The sequence below is a fragment of the Pleurodeles waltl genome, chromosome 4_2 (assembly GCF_031143425.1).
Source record: "Pleurodeles waltl isolate 20211129_DDA chromosome 4_2, aPleWal1.hap1.20221129, whole genome shotgun sequence".
NCBI lineage: Eukaryota > Metazoa > Chordata > Amphibia > Caudata > Salamandridae > Pleurodeles > Pleurodeles waltl.
This window is the reverse complement of record NC_090443.1, coordinates 836,329,395-836,349,122: the sequence shown is the minus strand read 5'-3', so window position 1 is coordinate 836,349,122 and position 19,728 is coordinate 836,329,395. Positions and strand designations below refer to the sequence as shown.

Sequence of the window (19,728 nt, the reverse complement as noted above, 5' to 3'; positions counted from 1 at the left end):
AGACTGCATGCTTTGATCCTTCTAAATGCAGGAGTGCTTAGGAAAAGCACAGCATTGAAAAAGATGGCATGACACTATGGTCTAGATTTACAAAGGGTTTGCATTTCCTTTGTGTCACGCAAGATGACGCAAGGCAATGCAAGCCCTTTAGAGTGACCTTGCGTGGCTGTGCATGGCTTAGTAAATGCAGACCAACGCAAGGTAGCGCAAATCACTGGCTTGTGTTACTTTGCATCTGGAATGCATTCCATGGTTGAAGCATGAGCGTTCGGATGCATCCACCCTTAAATTTTTATGTAATCCGAGATTTCCCAACGGTACTAAACCTGGGATTGCATCAAAATGGCACACCTTCCCAAAAGAGGTGTAAAGAGTAGAAATTTCTTCATTTCTCCTCATTGTTTCCTCTTTATACATGTGATGCATGCTGCAGCACACATAGAAAGAGAGAAATTACTCTAAGGATTGATTTTTTGAAGGAAGGTCTTCCTTCCATCACAAAAACAATTGAGCCTGTAACACAGGCACCCTTGCACTATAGTGCAAGTGTGCCTGCATTAGCTCTAGACAGCACTCAGTGTGCCAGTGCAAGGAGCGAGCAGGAAAGCATCATAACTTTGTAGATATAGTGCAATCCTGCTTTCTCCCTGTCACACAGTGTAGTGCAGCAAGTTTTCTAGCTGCATTCTGACATGACTTCTTTCCAAATCTAGCCGTATGTGTACTTGTCAGGTGATGTTGTCATTTTTGGCAGGGATTTTCTGGTAAAACACACATTACATATGTTGGTAAATGGGTTATTGGTAACGGCAGGTAAGTACCTACACTTAGCAATAGGCCACCAACCTCCACTTAGGTCCAGTTAGGTCTCAATAAATTAAACCCAGCTCAACCCTTGGTAGCTTGGCAAGGAGCGACAAAGCTTAACTTAGGAGACAAAGCGTAAAGCATTCAAATTTCACAAAACAGTAATTAAATAAAACACAGGAAACAGTTTAAAAATCCACCACCAATCTATAAATATAGGAAATATTTGTAGCTTTAAAATGACACCAAAACGAATAAAAACCGATAATGGGAACCAGAGATATGAATTTTTAAAGAATTAATGCTTTTTAGCACTTAGAAATGAATAGTGCGAATATGGTCACTTGGTCGCACCTCGACCGGGGCAAAGTCAAAGTTTAAGGCCGACCGCGATGGAGATCTGCTCGGCTACAGCCCGCGGGAGGCCTCAGTCAAAAGTTTACCTTAGAACTTATTCGTTTTTCTGGAGATTTTCTTCAGTGGGACTAAGTCGCCAGTCCAATACGACCTCCTGGAACTCTTACTCGGATACGCGTCGTGGTAGCCCACGTGGAGATATTTACCTTCGGACTTAGTCATTTTTTTCGAGGTGAAAATCATTCGCCTGGGGCAAACCTGAATCTTGATCTGACGTCCCTGGAGCCCTCTTCAGATACACTGCCAAAGGGGTCCCCGTCAACTTCCTACATTCGGACTTAGTCAATTTTGTCTGAGATTTTCTTCACCGGGACAAACCGGCTAGAGTTGCTGCAGCGGGTCGAGCCCTTTATGGAGCTTTTTTCAAAAGTTCTACAAACTTCTGGATCTTCTCCCAGATGTTCTTTTAAGGTTCTTTTGAGCTCCACAGCTCACCCCAAGGTTCCAGATGCTCCTTGAGGAAGTGGAGTACAACTCCCTGAATGCACCTGGGGCAAACACCTTTTTGGCCACTGGACAGTGGTCAGCTGGTCAGTTTCTTCAGGAGTTGGTGCAGGGGACTCTGGTTAGCAAGTTTGCACCTGTAGCAAACAGGGAGTCCCTCCTTGAACCAGTTGAAGCCAGGCAAAGTCCTTATTGTGGTGAAGCCCAAGTGTGCAACTGGTGCAGTCCTCCAGAGTGCAGTGTCCAGGTGCAGGTCAGGGGTCCAGCTGGGCAGTCCTTCTTCTCCTGTAGTTCTACCTGGTAGGGATGTGAGGTGTGGGTGCAGGCCTGCCAGTTTTATCCTTGCTCCTGGGTGAAAAACAGGGGGGTCCTGGTTCTCCAATCAGGTGCAGGGTCCTTCCCCCTGTGGTGACCACTTTCCTGGGAAGTGTGGCAAAAATCAATCCCACGGAGCAACACTCCTCAAAAATCCATCATAGCTGAAAGTGATTATTGGAGGTTACATCTCGCTGAGCCCACCAAATCCTAAACACACCCCTTTCCTGCCCTCTCCTAATCTAATCAAGGGGGCACCTAATTGTCTGGGTTTGTAGGATGTGAGGGAGGTGCTGGGTCCTTCCCTGCCATTGAAGGCCAGTTTGGCAGCCTTCCCCTCTTCCTACTTCCCCATCTGCTGAGGGAAGATCTCCTCTCCCAAACACATCTCTTTGTGTTGAGCCAGGCCACTTCACACCTCATCAAGGCAGCCTGGCGAGGCTGCCAGAGGCTGGCCAATCAGAGCAAAGCAGCAAAACATTGCAGGGCTGACGTTGGCAGCTTTTTAGGTAAAGTTTAAAACTCTTTACCTGAACAAGTTACATTAAATCCACAATTGTAAGTTGTGGGGTTTATTATAACAATTAATTTGATATCAAATTTAAGGTATCTGACACTTAAGGGGACTTTATAAATTAGAATAAAGTCTCCCAATTCTAGCCTATAAAGGCCATTCACTACTATGAGGGAAAAACAAATTTGGCTGTTTTACCTCACCAGGGCTTATAAAACTATTTTTATAAGGTCCCTGCTTATAGTTACATGGCACCCAGCCCTGGGGGCACATAGGGTACACCTTAGGGGTGATGTAAAATGGTTGAGGTATTTCTAATAGTCAACTTGTTATTTATTATGACTGTGTGCATCCACTACTTCTAGGGCCAGGGAAGGGTTTATAATTATATATAATTCTCACTCTACAGATGACAGGGTTGTTTGACTCCTCAGACTCCTTATCTGAATGAGCATAACTTTTTGCAGTGAGGAGTTGGAAACACCTGTCAGTTCTCCACTACACTGTATTCAGTTTTTTCTAATATGTTCAATCTTATTTCCTGTCTGTCTTGGAGGTCTGTAATATTGGAGGGACACATTAAGGGTGTTTTAATGTCACACCACTTTTGGATACTCCTTCATACAGACTTTACAGAAGTCTGTCAAATGGGAAACAATTGCTTCCTACAGCATTGCAATAAAGGAAGCATGGGTCAGAATTAAGGTAAACCGTTCACATATTAGTTAAAGCAGAACACAACATGTTTCCATGTCTGTATCTGTAAGAAGAAAAAACTATATCGAGAAGGTGTCCTTTTGAGTCACACCATATGTTGTATATCAAGACTGTCAGCTGGTTGCTGTACTGATCGTTACTAAAGGCAGCAAAAAATAGGTCAGAGATTTGTCAATGAAATTGAAGCCGCTTCAGGAGTGCACATATTTCTACTACAATGCTAATTTGTTTGCGTAAGAGTGATATTGTACTTGCCTGTTTACACAGCTAAAGACCCGCAGCCATTCAAGATCAAATGCACATTCATTGCCAAATAAGCATGGAAGTATACCACTTGCAACTTTTTTTTATAGTTCGGTTATCATCACTGTTGTCGTTAAGTGTGGGCTGAGAATGATAGAGGTAAAACTCTGAAAGTAGCCTACATCAGTTTCAATTGCTTGGCTTCAGTAAATTCCTGAAGCTTAAAATAGGCAGTGGCGTATCGGAGAAAGGTTGGCAAGGGAGACAGAGTCACTTTTGCCTGGCAGAGTGGAGCATTCCAGGCTTCCCCATGCAGTGTTAAAGGGTGTGCAGCCTTTTCCAGGTACGGCCCGTCCTTCAGGGCGGAGGGGCCATGTCCCCTCACCTTTTGCCCCTCATGAAGAGTGTCTGTCAGGCTGAACAAAGGTCAGCTTGACAGACACTCTTCATTTGCAGCTCAGACAGCCAGGAGTGAGACATGCACAATTTGCGCAGACTCCTGGCTGCCTGAGCTGAACTTTGCTGGAGTGAGGAGGTCCTATGGGCGTGACCTCCTCGGCTCAGCAAAGGTGCCTCGAGGGCCCTCCCCTGCATGACGAGGAAAGCGTCACCTATTGACTTCGACCTGGGCGCTTCATGTTTAAGCCCTGAAGCACCCAGGGTGAGTGTCAATCAGTGACACTTCGTCACAGAGTGGGGTGGGATCTGCAGTCTCACTGACCCCATCCCACTGTGTGATGAGGCTGGGACTGCTACCTTCCCTTATTGGCTGACCGAGGGAAGGCAGCAGTCCCAACCCTCCTGGGACCTCGAGGGTGAAGGTAAGTGTGTGTGTATATGTGTGTGTGTGATGTTTTAAAATGAATGTTTGGTGCCTGCGTGCATGTTTGAACGTTATGAGTGTTGTTAATGGGTGTGCGTGCATGTGTGTGTGAAAGAATGAGTGAGTGTGATCTTTTAAAATGATAGTTTGGTGCGTGTGTGCATGTTTGAATGTTATGATTGTTAATGGATGTGCGTGCGTGTGTGAAAGAATGAGTGTGTGTGTGATGTTTTAAAATGAATGTTTGGTGCGTGTGTGCCTGTTTGAATGTTATGAGTGTTGTTAATGGATGTGCGTGTGTGTGTGTGTGTGAAAGAATGAGTGTGTGTGAACTTTTAAAATTAATGTTTGGTGCGTGCGTGCATGTTTGAATGTTATGAGTGTTGTTGATGGATCTGCGTGTGTGTCTGTGTGTGAAAGAATGAGTGTGTGTGTGTGTGCTTCCAGCCCGCCCCCCTCCTTCCTAAAGCTGCGGGCCGCCACCGGCCTTTTCCTAAATCAATTTCAGCACCTGGATTTTCTGGCTGGTAAAATTGGTGCAGGAAGTAAATGTGTGCCAGGAGGCTGTGGTGAGAGCAGTAGGTACGGGTGTGAGAAACTTGCATAATTTACTCTAGTGTGATTAGGAAAAATTACAGCAAAACCAAACCATGTTAAATTACAACTACCTACTCAAAATGTATCTTGCACTTTAAAAATTACCAGACTGGGCAGTTTGGGTAAAGATGACATTTGAAAATATAATTTTGAGTTGATTTCTGGTCGCTTTCGAATTTGTAGTTTTGTGCTCAAAATGTATCTGAACGGTCTGCTCAGGTAAAGAGGTACCTAAAATGTTTGCTGCTTGCCCACGTTAAAGGAACTGCTATTCACATTTGGATTTGTAGGTTTCCAATCAAAAATTACCTGAACGGTCCAGTTGGATAAAAACAAAATATATACTTGAAATGCTGCTTGCATTAAAAAATTACCAGAACATGTCATTTCAAGTAAACATTTCACGCTGATTTTACACAATGCAACTTAATGGTGTAATGTGTGTAATTAGAGGTGAATGTCATTATGAGACATTACCAAATTTACACCAATTACGCTCGCGTAAATAAAATCTCATCCAGACCTAGTGGTACGACAGGGGGTATAGGGTGAGCAAGGAAAAAGGATGATGTTGCCTAGTATGTGGGAGCATAATGTGCTTCTACTATGCCTTGACAGGGGATCGGACAAGACCTAGGAACCAGGGCTGGGTTACACTGCAGCTCTTTCCTAATACGATTTTACAAGAAAGATTGTCTAAACTGTAAAATCAGACCTGGAGTTTCCTGCACACAAAAAATCTGGTAAAGGAACAGCGGGCCACTTATAGCTGTGCAGAGGGGAGATGCACTCAGGGGTGGTGCCTTCACTAGGGCGTTGGGGTATTGCCACATTGATTATTTTGGCCCCTTGCCCCCCCAATCAATACACTAGTATAACTTTTTTATTTATTTCAAAGTGCAGCATGTGAGAGCAATACTCAACTGTTGTGATCGAGCGATCTGTGCGAAGATCGCTCCTGAGGTGGCCAGGAGGGCCTGAGCGGGTGGGGTGTAAAATTGCAACAATGTTGCCAGGCAGTCAGTCTGTCTCAGTAGATTTCTAGAGTACCTAAGTGTGCATGTCGGGCTGGACGGCAGGCTTTCTTGTGCCTAGGTCTCAGCAACATCGCCCATTAGTGAGCCGGGGGTGACTCAAAGGTGAGGCCCCCGGTCTCAGTAAAGAGCGGTGAGGTCCCCTGCCCAGATAATCATGGCACTGCAGCAACAGCAGGAGCAGTGCCAGGATTGCCTTATACTGAGACACGGCAGCGGTGTTGCTAGCGGCCTCTGGATTCTGCAACTTCAATTAATGTGCTCATGACATGAGGCAACGCAGGGTGGGAGGAGGCTGTCCCACTCCCTGGCGTCCTTTTTTGTGCGGCCTGAGGAGAAATATGCCAGCCCACAGCAGGCGTTGGTTGCTAATCCATTATTACCAGAATTGAGTTGTTGTCTTATTTGAGATTCCACAGGTAAGTTTATTAAAAATGAGTTGGTGGAATGAATAATACAGTAGCACACATTATTCTTGTAACTGTATTTATATAGTGCTTACTACCCCTGACGAAGGGTCGAAGCACTTTTAAGCGAGTAGCACGCTACTCCAGAACCCAAGAGGATTAATGGTGGATTAGTATAGGGAAATATGAGAACAATATTTAGTATTAGTATAGGGCAGTCTGAGTTAATGTGAGCGGAGGACATGTGAGTCTGTTAATTGGATTGAACAGAATAATAGAGGGATAGAGGAGGGAAGAATCATTCAGATGTGTTAATTGGGAGATCCTAGTAGTAAGATGAGGTTTGGGATGAGTAAAGGAGGGATGGAGGATGGAAGAGTCTGTAGAAAGGCATCAGGGAGATTATTATATTAAAATGGGATCTGGGATGAGTCGAAGGAGAGATAAATGACTGAGAATTTAGTAGGGTTGTTTGGGAGATAATAGTAACAAGCTAAAGTTTAAGGTGAGCCAGGGGGGAGTGGGTAGATGAGAGAAGAGTTTAGGAAGGGTTATGTTGGAGCTCGTAGTAGAAAGGGTTTGGGATGAGTCAGAGAGTGAAGATAAGGGATAGATTGATAGAGGTAAAGGGAGATAGTGAGACAGAGTAAAGCTTTCAAGAGTATTTTTTTCCTTTTGTACAGTAGGACTAAAGTAGTATATATATAGATACAGGATTACATAATAAGGGAATATATGTTTAAAGAATATAATATATTGAGATTTAAAGTTCTATCCGATAAACACAGATAATCACTATTAATTTTACACTACTGTAATATTTTCTCACCCAACTGTAGTGTAATTGCAATGTTTTTCACCCCTTGTAATGTTGTTATTGATAAAGGTTGCTTGATGTCGCATCCTTGTGTTGGACACAGTTAAACTTCATGTTACAGCACTTTTTGTGAAATCAGTGGCAAGTTAAAGGCCATGTGATTTCACTTCCACATAGTTATGGGGGAAGTGTAAACCTTGATGACTATTGTCTGCACTTCAAATGATCAATTGAACCAGTTCTTTGATGACAACTACTGCAGAAGTATAGATGATGGTGTTAAGTTCACGATCAGTTACAGATTCCAGTGACTAGGTTTCTATGGTAAAGCAACAGTAATTCTTCGTGACCTACCTGCTCCAACTTGCAATGGGCAGGAAGTTCTGAGAGTAGCCAGTATGGTGGTAAGTGACTGGGGAAACAGTGATCATTAGGATCATCAGGACAACTAAGACACAATAGTAATGCATACCTACAGAAATGCAAGCCACCCTAAACACACCAAACTGCCCATGGGTGTAACACATATGTAAATTACCTAACAACAGCAAATGCTTCTATGGTGTCTGTATTTTTGTTGCATTCTACAGTTTATTGTAGACATCAGCATATCTACAAATAAATCATAATCCCACAAGAGAGAAGAAGATGTTATCTCAAATATATTCTCCCTTTGGCTAAGCAATCAACCCACAAGATACTTGAGAAGTCTAGTTTAATAATCACTTCCATCTTATCCCATTCAAGAAGAAGTAGGGTAGCGTCATCAAAAGATATCTGATATTATCAATATGATGATAATTGCAGTATGACCGACTGCTGAAATAATTGTCACTCTGTGTCCCTGACTGTACTGTATGATGATCGGAAAAAAAGAAATCCTGTGAAGTCATCCTGGTCGGAGAGGTAGTATATTGACGTTTGTGTCTTAAAATTAGAGACAATATATTAAAACGCACCTTTTGCTGTTGCACACCCCTCTCTGTCTCTCCACCATTTTTCTTCTGCGCAACTACTTCTACAAACCCATTAAAGCATAACCACTGTGTTTTATAGCAATGTTTGTGCTCTATAAATCATACACAAACAAACACACGTGTATTTGACATAAATAATGCAAAAAAAAAAACAGAATTCCAGTTTGTCATCCACTAACGCGCCATCTGCAGTATCCGGATGTAGCATTTAAATAGAAAGGTGACCTTTTTTAGTCTATTGACCTACTTACTTGCACAGCTGTAGGCTTCAGAAGTGTTAAAATATTCAGGCCCACATTTATACTTTTTTGCGGCACATTTGCATAATTTATTTTACGCAAAAGCGGAGCAAACTTACTAAATATAATTGTATTTTGTAAGTTTGCACCGCTTTTGCGTCAAAAAGTGACGCAAATGCAGCGCAACAAATATATAAATATGGGCCTCAGTGTACAGCATCCCGGGCCTTATATATAATGGGACACAAAATCTGCAGTGATCTTTAGAGGCCGATGGCGGTGGAGAAAGTTTGTACTCCTGTTTAAAAGTCACGTCAAATCGTCCAGAAATTGTGTTTCAACACAGTGAAATAAAGTGTTGATGCGTGCTCTGGGTGGGGGTTGTGAGCTTTGCTTTTTTCCCCTTAATATCGGAGACGTTTTACAGCCCACATTGTTTGCTTGATACACCTTAAGAGAAGGCGAGAGTTACCAACCTGCCACACATTATATTGATCTACCAATTAGGGATATAGATATCCCAAAGTCCGAGGCTTTTCAATTTACAGTGACCTCGGCTTGTGTTTGTTCTCACCTTATATATGTCAAAACAGAGGCGGGAACTGTCATTTTCCTACATTTATGCTCAGTGTTTGGGCTTCCCCATGCCCTCTATAAACACAGTGAGTAGTTATATAGCGGTTTTCGCTTAGACTATCCCAATTAGGCATGGGAATCTACTCTAGGTCGGCTCAGCTGTGATTATATATAGATACTTCGGCCCATATTTATACTTTTTTAGCGCCACATTTGCATCAAGTTTTTATGCGAAAGCAGGGCAAACGTACAAAATATAATTGTATTTTGTACGTTTGCGCTGCTTTTGCACCAAAAAATGACACAAATGCGGTGCTAAAAATGTATAAATATGGGCCTGCGTGTTGGAGAACCTAACTATACAAGCATGCAGATCAGACTAGATAGTGTCAAAATAAAGGTGGGAGCTGACATTTTCCTACATTTATGTATATTGATTGGCCTCCCCTGATCTACTTTGATTATATAAATACCAGATATTTCTGTTTAGATTATTTCCTTGGGCACGGGAATCCATAGTACTTCAGCTCAGTTAGATTGGATACTTCCCGTTGGAAATCCTAACTTGCAAAGCAAAGTAGGAATTTGATGCTCTAATTGTCATTTACCACACCGAATAGTGAGATTAACTCAGCAGGTTCATTAATTTGACATTACATTTTTCAGCAATTCTGGCGCTGGGGTAGTAGCATCAATGTGCTTCCTAGTCAGGGTAAGTCACACACACACACACACTCCAAATTATCCTGTGCCCACCCTCTGGTAGCTTCGCACTGAGCAGTCAGGCTTACCTTAAAAGGCACTGTGTAAAGTATTTGTGCAATAAATCATGCAATAACACAGAGAAAACACCACAAAAATACACCACACAGGTTTAGAAAAATGTAAGATATTTATCTGTTTAAATTAAGGTCAAAACGATCAGGATTCAGTAAGCAAAAGTTGGGATATCACTTTTGCAAGTCTAAAAAGAGTCTTAAATCTTAGAAATCAACAGTTGTCTCTTGTTTGCACAAAGTACCTTGTTTGTGTCAAAATTACCACACACCGAGACCGAGGAGGAGATGCGTGAAAAAATAAGGTGTGCGTAAGGTTTTCCGATGTGGCACAGACAATGCGTAGTTTCTTTCCACGCTGCAAGGGGCTTTGTGTTGATTTCCCGTGCGCAGTGTTGGTTCCTCACTGAGATCCGGAGAACTTTGGATGCCCAGGGACGACACAGAGAAAATTCCTGAGCGCGCGGGAAGAAGTCACAGGCTTTCCGTCGATCCTGTAGGCGATGTGTCAAATTTTCTGTTGCACAGCAGGCGCTGCATCAATTCTTCACTCAGGAAGTCGGGCTGCATCGTTTCGGCTCAATTGTGCTTCGATCCTGTAGGGCCGTGCGTCGAATTTCCAGTCACAGTGTAGGCACTGCATCGCTCTTCTCTCGGGAAGTCGGGCCGCGTTGTTCCGGTTCGGCTGTGCGGCGATTTTCTTGTCGCAGGACAGACTGTGCGTCGTTTTTGGCAGGCTGTGCATCAATTTTTAGTGCACAAGGAGTTTCCTTGAAGAGATGAAGTCTTTTTGGCCCTGAGACTTCAGAAAACAGGAGGCAAGCTCAATCCATGCCCTTGGGGAGCACTTCTCAGCAAAGACAGAGGCCAGCAAGGCAGCAGGTAAAAGCAAAGCAGCAGTCCTTCACAGCAAAGCAGTCCAGGTAAGTTCTTTAGGCAGCCATGCAGTTCCTCTTGACAGGTTTCAGGATCTAGTCCAGAAGTGTATGATTTGGTGAGGTCAGGGACCCAGTTTATATACCCAAAAATGCCTTTGTAGTGGGGGAGACTTCAAAGAGTAGTTTTGAAGCACTGAAGTGCACAAGGTCTCCTTTCATTACAGGTCTGCCTGCCAGGGTCCCAGAAGGGAGTTTGGCAGTCCATTGTGTTAGGGCAGGCCACTAGCCTTTGAAATGTAAATGTCAGGCCCTTTACCCTTCCAGCCCAAGAAGACCCATTCATTATGCAGATGTGTGCAGGTGTGACTGAGTATCCTGTGTTTGTGGTTGTCTGGGTGAAATGCACAAGAAGGCTGTCAACCAGCCAAGCCCAGAGGTGGATTGGAGACAGGCTGTAAGGCACAGATGGATTATAGTGCAGAGAAATCCTCACTTTCTAAAAGTGGCATTTCTGAAATAGTAATATAAAATCCAAACTCACCACTAAGCAGGATTTTCTATTACCATTCTGGCCATTCTAAACATGACCTCTTTACCCCTTTCTGATCAGAATATATCGCTCAACCTGTATGTGAGGGCAGACCTAATGCTAGCCTGTGAAAGGAGCAGGCCTCACAGTAGTGGAAAACAAATTTAGGAGTTTTCTACTACCAGGACATATCAAAAACACCTGCATAGATCCTGCCTTTTATCTACAGCCATTACAATGTGGCTGTTTCCCTGACTAGCCTTTACCACGAAGGCTTCATCACGCATGCCTCTTTACGACGCAAGCCTTTACAACGCAAGAATTTACAAGGAATATGCCTTTATCACAGATGCCTTAACAAGAAATTTCGTTGTAAAGGCATGGATGATAAAGGTGTATGTGTTTTAAATAAGTCAGCGATATGCTTTTTTCTGCAAGCGTGACATCATTTCAGTGACTATGCGCAAAGACCTGTTAGTTTTAAGGGCTTAGAATTAGTGTTTATGGTTGGTTTTTAGGGTTAGTATTTGTGGCATTTCGGGTTTTGGGCTAGTTATTATGGCTTAGGGTTGTTGTGGGTTAGTGTTCCTTACTTTTAGGGTTCAGGGCATGTGTTTGTATCATCCATAAAGGTGCTGCGGCTATAGGAGGGTGTTTGGGAGAAGTAGAGCTTGCACTGGCACTTTCACAATGCACACTCTCTCCGTGAACAAAAATTCGGCGTTGGTGTTCCTTAGAATTGGTTGAGTAGAGTTGTGCCCTTTGAGCGACATAATGATGCTAATGTGCATTTTCAGCCATTTCCTAATTTTCGGACATTGGCTCACCTCTGTGATGCAGGAGGCCCATTGGTTACTATTGGGCAAATCACTGTCAGCAAGTGTACACAAAGTTTACGGCAGGACGGCCATCAGCGTTCACAGTAATGACACATACTCAAGTGTGAACTTATGACGGCACTAGGTCTGCACCGGTACTATTATTAAAAATTATTTGTTTTTTAACTGCTAGAGTCTCTTTAAAAAAAATGATCAAAAGGTCCAGCGCAGAGTAACTGCACAGATATTACCTCTCGACATTCAAATTTTACCAAACATATGCCTTTGCCGAGCATGCTTTTACAAAGAAATTTTCATCCTACAGGCAAGCGTGCTAAAGACGCATGCGTTCTAATGATGGCGTTATAATGGCATGCGTTGTAATGGCATGTGTTATTCTGTCATGCAACTTTATCTACATAGCACCCTGCCCTATGGGTTACCTAGGGCCTACCTTAGGGGTGACTTATATGTAGAAAAAGGGGAGTTTAAGGCTTGCAAGTACTTTTAAATGCCAAGTCGAAGTGGCAATGAAACTGCACACACTATCCTTTCAACGACAGGCCTAAGACATGGTTAAGGGGCTACTTATGTGGGTGGCACAACCGTAGTATTACATTTACAGTCCCTGGGCACATGTAGTACTAGGGACTTACAAGTAATATGCCATTTGGGTGTGGGACAATGTTACCATGTTTTAGGGAGAGAGCACATACACTTTAGCACTGGTTAGCAGTGGTAAAGTGTCCAGAGTCCTAAAGCCAGCAAAAATGAGGTCAGAAAAGTGAAGGAAGAAGGCAAAATGTTTGGGGGTGTCCCTGCAGAGAGGCCATTTCCAACAGCCATATTATCTGTAGTGTAGATAGGTAGTCACACAAAACCACCATCATTCTCCTAAATTTTTATATTGAGAGAAGAGGATACCTTTGTACTTGCGGGAATCAGACCATTATACATAATATATGCCCTCCTTCTGTTTTTTATCTTGACATAGGTTCCTACCCACACTGTGAATAAAGGTTTCCTTTTCATTACCTATAGTCATCTTTAATCTCACATTATCCAGTCCTATTTTTTCAACCCATCCCTTCCGGCTGCATTGATCAAAAAATTCTCTTGCAAAGAGCCGTCTTGCGGGGCCCATCAGGCATTGCAGCGGCCTGATGAGGAGCAATGCCCAATGATGAAGCATGTATCCCATGGGTGAGTGAGGGTAATGGCTCGGAATAAACATATATGTGTTGGCCTGGAGACTCCCCTCCTAACTGGGTGAGTAGCATTAATATCATCAGAACCGTGTACTTTATTTTGTAATTGCAGTTCTGGGAGGGTGTACACTGGACTGACCAATACCTCCCTGTTTCCTCTTTCTTGTTTAGATTAAAATAAATCTCACCACTGTGAACTTTGATTACTTTTTATGGGTTCACCATGTTGAACTTAGTGAACAATTAAAGTGTGCCCCTTTCACGCCAGGATTAACAGTGTTACATGTAAAGGACACTAAAGTTGGAGGAACAAGACAGGTTAAACTGTATCAGTAGTAATGCTGCCTCAGAACAGCATTTATTAATGAAACAGATTTTTGGAAATATTGATTTAAACAAGCGGTGTCTAGTAATGTAATTAGTGACTGTGCTTTATACTGTGGGGATAGTTTGATGAGAATTTCAGAATCCATTTTAATCAGCCCCTGGTTTGCTGTGTGACTCGAGGCACACGTGTGTAATCATATTCTGATCTCCTGCTCTGACTCTAAGGAGGCCGAGGGCACATTGCATAAAAAAGCACATATAACAGTAACCCCGGCCGGCACCAAAAACAGTTTTTATTTTTCTGTCTATTTAGTTATCAAAACTGTTATTAGTGCCGGTGGGGGTCACACGTACTTTTTCCACTACTGCAGCAACACGCATGCACCGGGCCCTTGTTTCAAGCAAGGGTAGCCTTGCTGCTTTTGTTAATGTGTTGGTGTGACCTGCGGCTCCGCCCTTTCAGGAGCACTGGTCTCTCAGGTACTCAGCATTCTTATGAAGTTCAGTGGTTACACTGAATAAGCAGCTACCTACATCATTGTCATATGAAATCTCTTTATTGATGTCATAACTACATTTTCACAATTGCCTAATTAACCTTCTTGCTTTCTCAAATTTACATAAAATGGCACCATTTGCACACACTTTTTTCACAATTTTCTCGGGCGGCAGAACCTGCACTCCCCTTCTGATCGTGGGGCTCGCTTGCTATGCTCACTCCCGACAGGTCGCTCATCCCGAACTGTTGAGCCCCACCAGTTTCAAATGTCACCAGCTGCCACTAAATGGACTTAGAGATTCCACTCAGCTCAATTTGTAATCTGGGCCCAAGTATTGTAATACAATCATATAGTTATCATAGCTTTAATAATTAAGAAATATAAAGTCTATTACTCAAAAGAACTGCAAGTTTTTTTAAATGACCACTAAGGCACCAGAGACCACCTGAGTGTTAATCACATGACTGTAGTCTCAGAGAAGTGACAGTGCTTGTGTCGTAATTTCTAGTTGTGTTTACACTTCAATATGATCTACTATTCATATCAAATTGTGGTAAAAGTCACAGGTGATAATATGTCACCAGAAGTTTCTTATAATAATTTAGCACAGTGCTTCCCTCAAACTGGATAAAGTAACAGTCAGATGACTCCAATCTCACTGTAAAACCTTAAATGTACTCCGCATCTTATTAATACAGAATTAATTGCAGCTGAGAAACCCCAAAGGGTATATCATGATATGGGCCATGTAGAGTCACAACATGTGCTATTGGGATGTCACACACGTATGAAGTTTATTACGAGCATATTAAGCAAGCACTGTAGCGCAAAACAAATCAACCAGGATGAAGCAATATTGGTAGAATGATTTTCAGCAAACAGTTTGAAAATCTGTGACAATATTATTCCTTATAATAACACGTTAGAAAATGAAAGCACAATATTAATCCCTGGGATGGGACTAGTGTACGGTAGCTATTGAAGACTACATGATAAACAGTTCCAACTGTAGTATTTACAGTCGGTCAAAACTATCATATTCCTGAAATCATCGTGCTGTGATCTTTATTACTCTGCCCTATATAACCATCATATTTATTCCAATCAGTCATGTTTTCAAATGGACAGTCCAACATTTCTTTTTTTCATAACAGTAGGTCTGTTCTGCTTTCAAATCGGAACCACACTACAACTTTCTCCATTATAATCTATTCCAAAGCTTTATGGCTAAAATATTTGTAACCTAAATCTTGGGTAAAGCATAAAAACAGAGACCCATTGTACTAATCCTTCTTCACAAACCAAGATTTGCATAACGCTCAACTGGTTTGCAAACCTACGTCTAAAGAAGTTACAGTGCAAATTGTTCATTTTCAGAAGAACAGAAAATCACCTGCTTAATTAATAATAATCAGGCAGATTGTTTTGTGACATGCTCCTATTGGCTATGACTGCAGGGATGGGTTCCTGCAAGAGACAATAGACCTCCATCCCTGCATTTGCAACTTACATTTTTTTAAAGCAGCCCTCATCCCTTAAAGGGTGCTGCTTTTAAAGTAAAATATTTCCGGTAAGAACTGGGTGTTAATTGAGGGGTGTGTGTACCTACCTGAAATAATAATCACAATCCTTGTCAGGGTGAAACACTAAAGTCACCAAATTAACCTGGCAGAGCCTCTGAAAGCTATGGAACAAAGTAGTCAAGTTTAACTTAGAGGCAATGTATAAAGTATTTATGCAGCACTTAAACAGTAATAAAAACACAATACAAGAAAAATCTCAAGTTACTTAGAAACACAGAGTAGATTGTAATAAATAACATCATACTGGAGTGACGAAAATCCAATAACTAGAACCAGAGTTATGAAATTTTAAACTTTATGGTTCAACATAGCATCAAAAGGTGTTAAGCGTCAACTGGGGTCATCCGGTTATGCTTGATCGGTGCCTAGTACAAGTTAAGGCTAACAGTGATGGAGCACAGGTTGAATAAAGAAAGCAGGTTCGACCTGATTAGACGTTTTACCTTGAGGCTTAGTCCCTGGAATGGAAGTCAAAAACTCTCTGCAGGGCAAGAAGGCTATGGCAAAAGAGGGGTCCATGTTGTTGGACAGCATCTGGACAAGATTTCGGTGAAGCTGTAGACTTTTGGCAAGAACACTGCAAGCAGAGACATTTGAATGTTGCACCTAGAGAAGGTCTTTTGATGGCCGATTTCTTTTTGTGCCTGTGTCCGCTGAAGATTTTTACTTAGTCATGCTTTTTGAACCTCTTGATTGTTCCAATGGGACAAAACTGCAGACTGTAGTGAAAGTGGGCTTCATCAGGCCTCTGCGAGGTCCCACTTACTCAGAATAGCTGCTGTGGAGAAGAACCTAGCAGGAACAAACTGAATGTTGGCCCCAAGGCAATGCACCTTTGTAGGATCGGCTAGAATGATTTCTCCCGGTCCCCCGTCAGTTCTCATAGCAACAAGTTGCCAAAAAGTTTCTAAGACCCAGGTTTCAAAATTGTTTGAGGCACTTTGTACACTTTGACAACAGCCACGTGTCTAAGACCTTGGAGACAGCACTTGTGGGTTAAGACTCTTTCCAGCAGAGGCCACTTGCAGGGCCAGACAGGAAGTGGTCAGCTGGGAATGCAGAAAATGACATCTAGAAGTTTGTTGTGACCCTGTAGTCCAAACAGGCAGTCAGCCTTACGAACCTTGGATTCCACTTCTTTGTCCTAGATGCAAGAAAGAAAGCAGGCCTATCTTCAGGAGCCTCCTCATGTCACAGGCAGCAGATCCTTTCCTCTCCTGTATTTCCAAAGATCCATAAGTAATTGGAGGAGGGTACTCGGCATGCAGTGATTATGTGCAGTACCAGCCTATAGGTCAGGGAAACTCTTGGCCCCTTCCTAGCCGATGGGATAAAAGTTCTCTAAGGTGACCTTATCCACTTTTGAAGCACTTCCCTCCGTGTCCAAAACCAAGCTAGCAGAACACTTCTCCTCCTATGTAGAGCTCATGTGACCACCCCAGAGGTGTGATCAGGGAAATGCGCAACTCCTAATTTGTAGTCACTCAAAACCACTTCTGGGGCAGCTCCTCTCCCGATGGGCCTTTTAACTGGCTGACGGGGGGAAAAGGAAGGGGCAGGCCCAAGTGTTAGCTGCATCTGTCTGTGGTAGGCCCTTTCAAGGTGAATTAAGTTCCTGGGCACAGCCCAGATGGTCACCTTGCCATACAAACAGAACACCTCTTCACACACTAGACCTTTGTCTCAGCTCTGGGAGCAAGTTCACACCTCACTAGGGAGTAAGATAATGCAAATATGCTTCAAGTTAATTTAATTAACTGTTCTAAAATATGTATTACAAATACCACTTTACTAATGAATTGGGCTTGTAATAAATATTTTAAAATGTCCAAAGATAAACTCTGTGGATATTTCATAAGCAGATATCACAAGTAATAAATGTATTATTGCATCTCAGTGCTTCTCTATAGAACAGCTAACACTGCTATACTGAAAATAGGGCTTTTTCACTGTAAGGATGTTTAACATTAAAAGTTTACATGTCCTACCTTTAAATACCATGCACTCTTTCTCATAGGCATTTAAGGCCAACCTAGGGGTGACATTAAAATTTAAAAGGCCTGTCAACAGGAGATATTTTGACAATTCAAATTTACAGTTTCAACCAAAACAGCCAGGCTACTTGTGGCAGGCCTGACAGTTGTGTAACAAAGACCCCTATAGACTCAGTGGTGCAGGGGCCACCCTGAGCTCTGGGGGGCCCCCTCTGCACAGTACCTGGGCCTGAGAGCTCCTGAGTAAGTTCATGGGGGGGCCTCCATATACTTTGCAGGTGGACCCCCTCAAGTTGAGTTATGCCACTAAGGCCTGCAGTCATGTTTAACTTGCCACCATAGTGGATGTCAAAATGTGTGCCACAGGTCACTTGTGACATTTAACTTACAGGCCCTGGGTACACCATAGTACCACATACTAGGGATTTATAGGTATGTTAAATAAGTCACTCATGGGTCTGCCACTTTCATCATGTTGAAAGGGGCAGTACAGGCACATTACTGCTGGTAGCAGGGGTAAAGTGCACAGAGTTATACAGGCAACATAAACAGTGAAGGCAAAAATCTAGGGTGCTACCATGCAAAAGATGATAATTTCTAATGTTTTTCATTTGGAAAGCCATCAGGAGAAGTAGGTAGGATCTCCAGGATCACACCCTACTCTTCCAAGGATCCCTGACACAATTCACAATGTGCCACCGAGATACTTCCCATTTGTCAATCAGATACCACCCCTGCGTTGATGTCAATCTCTGATCCAGTATCTGAGAGTTCGAAGGGAAACTGTGGCACAAACCATAAATTAATTTCATTCAGAATCACAATTAGGAACGGATTCGCATTTAATACAATCTCCCAAACGTGATTCCTAATAAATCACAAAAATGCATTTTACAAGTCCAAAAGCGTTTTTCCATTCAGAAAATAACTTTGACAAATTGCATTTTTGCATTTTGTGGTTGTAAGCTTTGTGAGTTTGCAAGCACACGCTTTCTGACTGCAAAATGCAGTGATGTATCAGGCCACAGATCATTACTGCTGTACAGAATTAGAAATGATTGCTCGAGGACCCTTATTGATGCCGCTCCAGCGCTCACCTATCACTCTGTACAGAGAAAGAGCTCTTAATAGTGCAGATCTTGTTTCAATTTAGCAGATTATAAAGTGGGTTCTTTCTTAATTTAAAGGTCTTCTTTTGGAGTTAGACTTTATATTTGGAGTGAAAGAAGATTGACCCTGTTCCATGGACAATCCAGTAGGAGATGCAAAGTGTCTACAAATAGATAAAGCTTACCATGGGTAGCCATTGTAGGGCGTATGGTCACTTCTATGCAAGTTTGGAACACTTGTAGTTACTGTGTTCTAGATCTGTTGAAGACTTACGACCAGATACAGAGGGGCTCTAAAATACAGTCCACTGGCTTCTGAAAGACATAATTCGCATATGATTACAGTGGCCTGGACCCTATGGGGAAAGCCCGCATGCAGCAAAATAAGTTTTAGTAGTCTTCTGGTGCAGATTGACTCATTGGTACCATTTTTAACCTGTGCTCGATGGAAGCGATTGGAATCTATACTCACAGCCACATTCTTCACTTTAGTCAAGTGGTTAGGAAGCAGTCATCCTTTGGGGCAGACAGATGTAGGAGCATGGCTATGCCATGTACCACAATTCAGAATTTCCATTTTATATGGTTCTAATGCATCAAATGATCTACTTCCTAAAAGTACTGACTCGAGGGATGAGGTATCCATGTTTGAGATGATCTGAGGATCATAGACATAAGTGCGACAGGTGAGATTAAAATAAGGTGCCAAAGGGAGGACAGGTATGACATGATGAGTGTTTAGAAGTATAGGGACGGTGGTGGATCCTTGATAGAATCCTAGCTGAAAGGGAAACGGTGCTGAGCAGTATGGGAGAAGGGTGATGATCTGGACTCTATCAAGGTAGGAATCCATCCAATTCAGCGAAACCTTGAATTCCTGTGTTGCCTGGTGTTGTTTTTACTAGCAGCTGGTGGCCAACTTTGTAGAAAGCAAACAAGAGGTCTAGTAGAAGAAGGGAGGTGACTCCATTAGAATGAACAATTTTCTAGTGGTAATATTGGATAACAATCAATGTGATTTCCCTACCTTGCTTGGTCAGAATTATATATTTGTCTGTCAAAGGAAGTTGTTTTGCTCA

General features: G+C 42.5%; 1 protein-coding gene across 1 annotated transcript in view; it reads right to left on the bottom strand.

Annotated features, from left to right (window-relative positions):
* The window catches only part of LOC138293369 (cytochrome P450 2J2-like), a 296,940-nt gene that overhangs the window by 50,194 nt on the left and 227,018 nt on the right, over window positions 1–19,728 (bottom strand). The gene's annotated exons all lie outside the window — the stretch shown is intronic.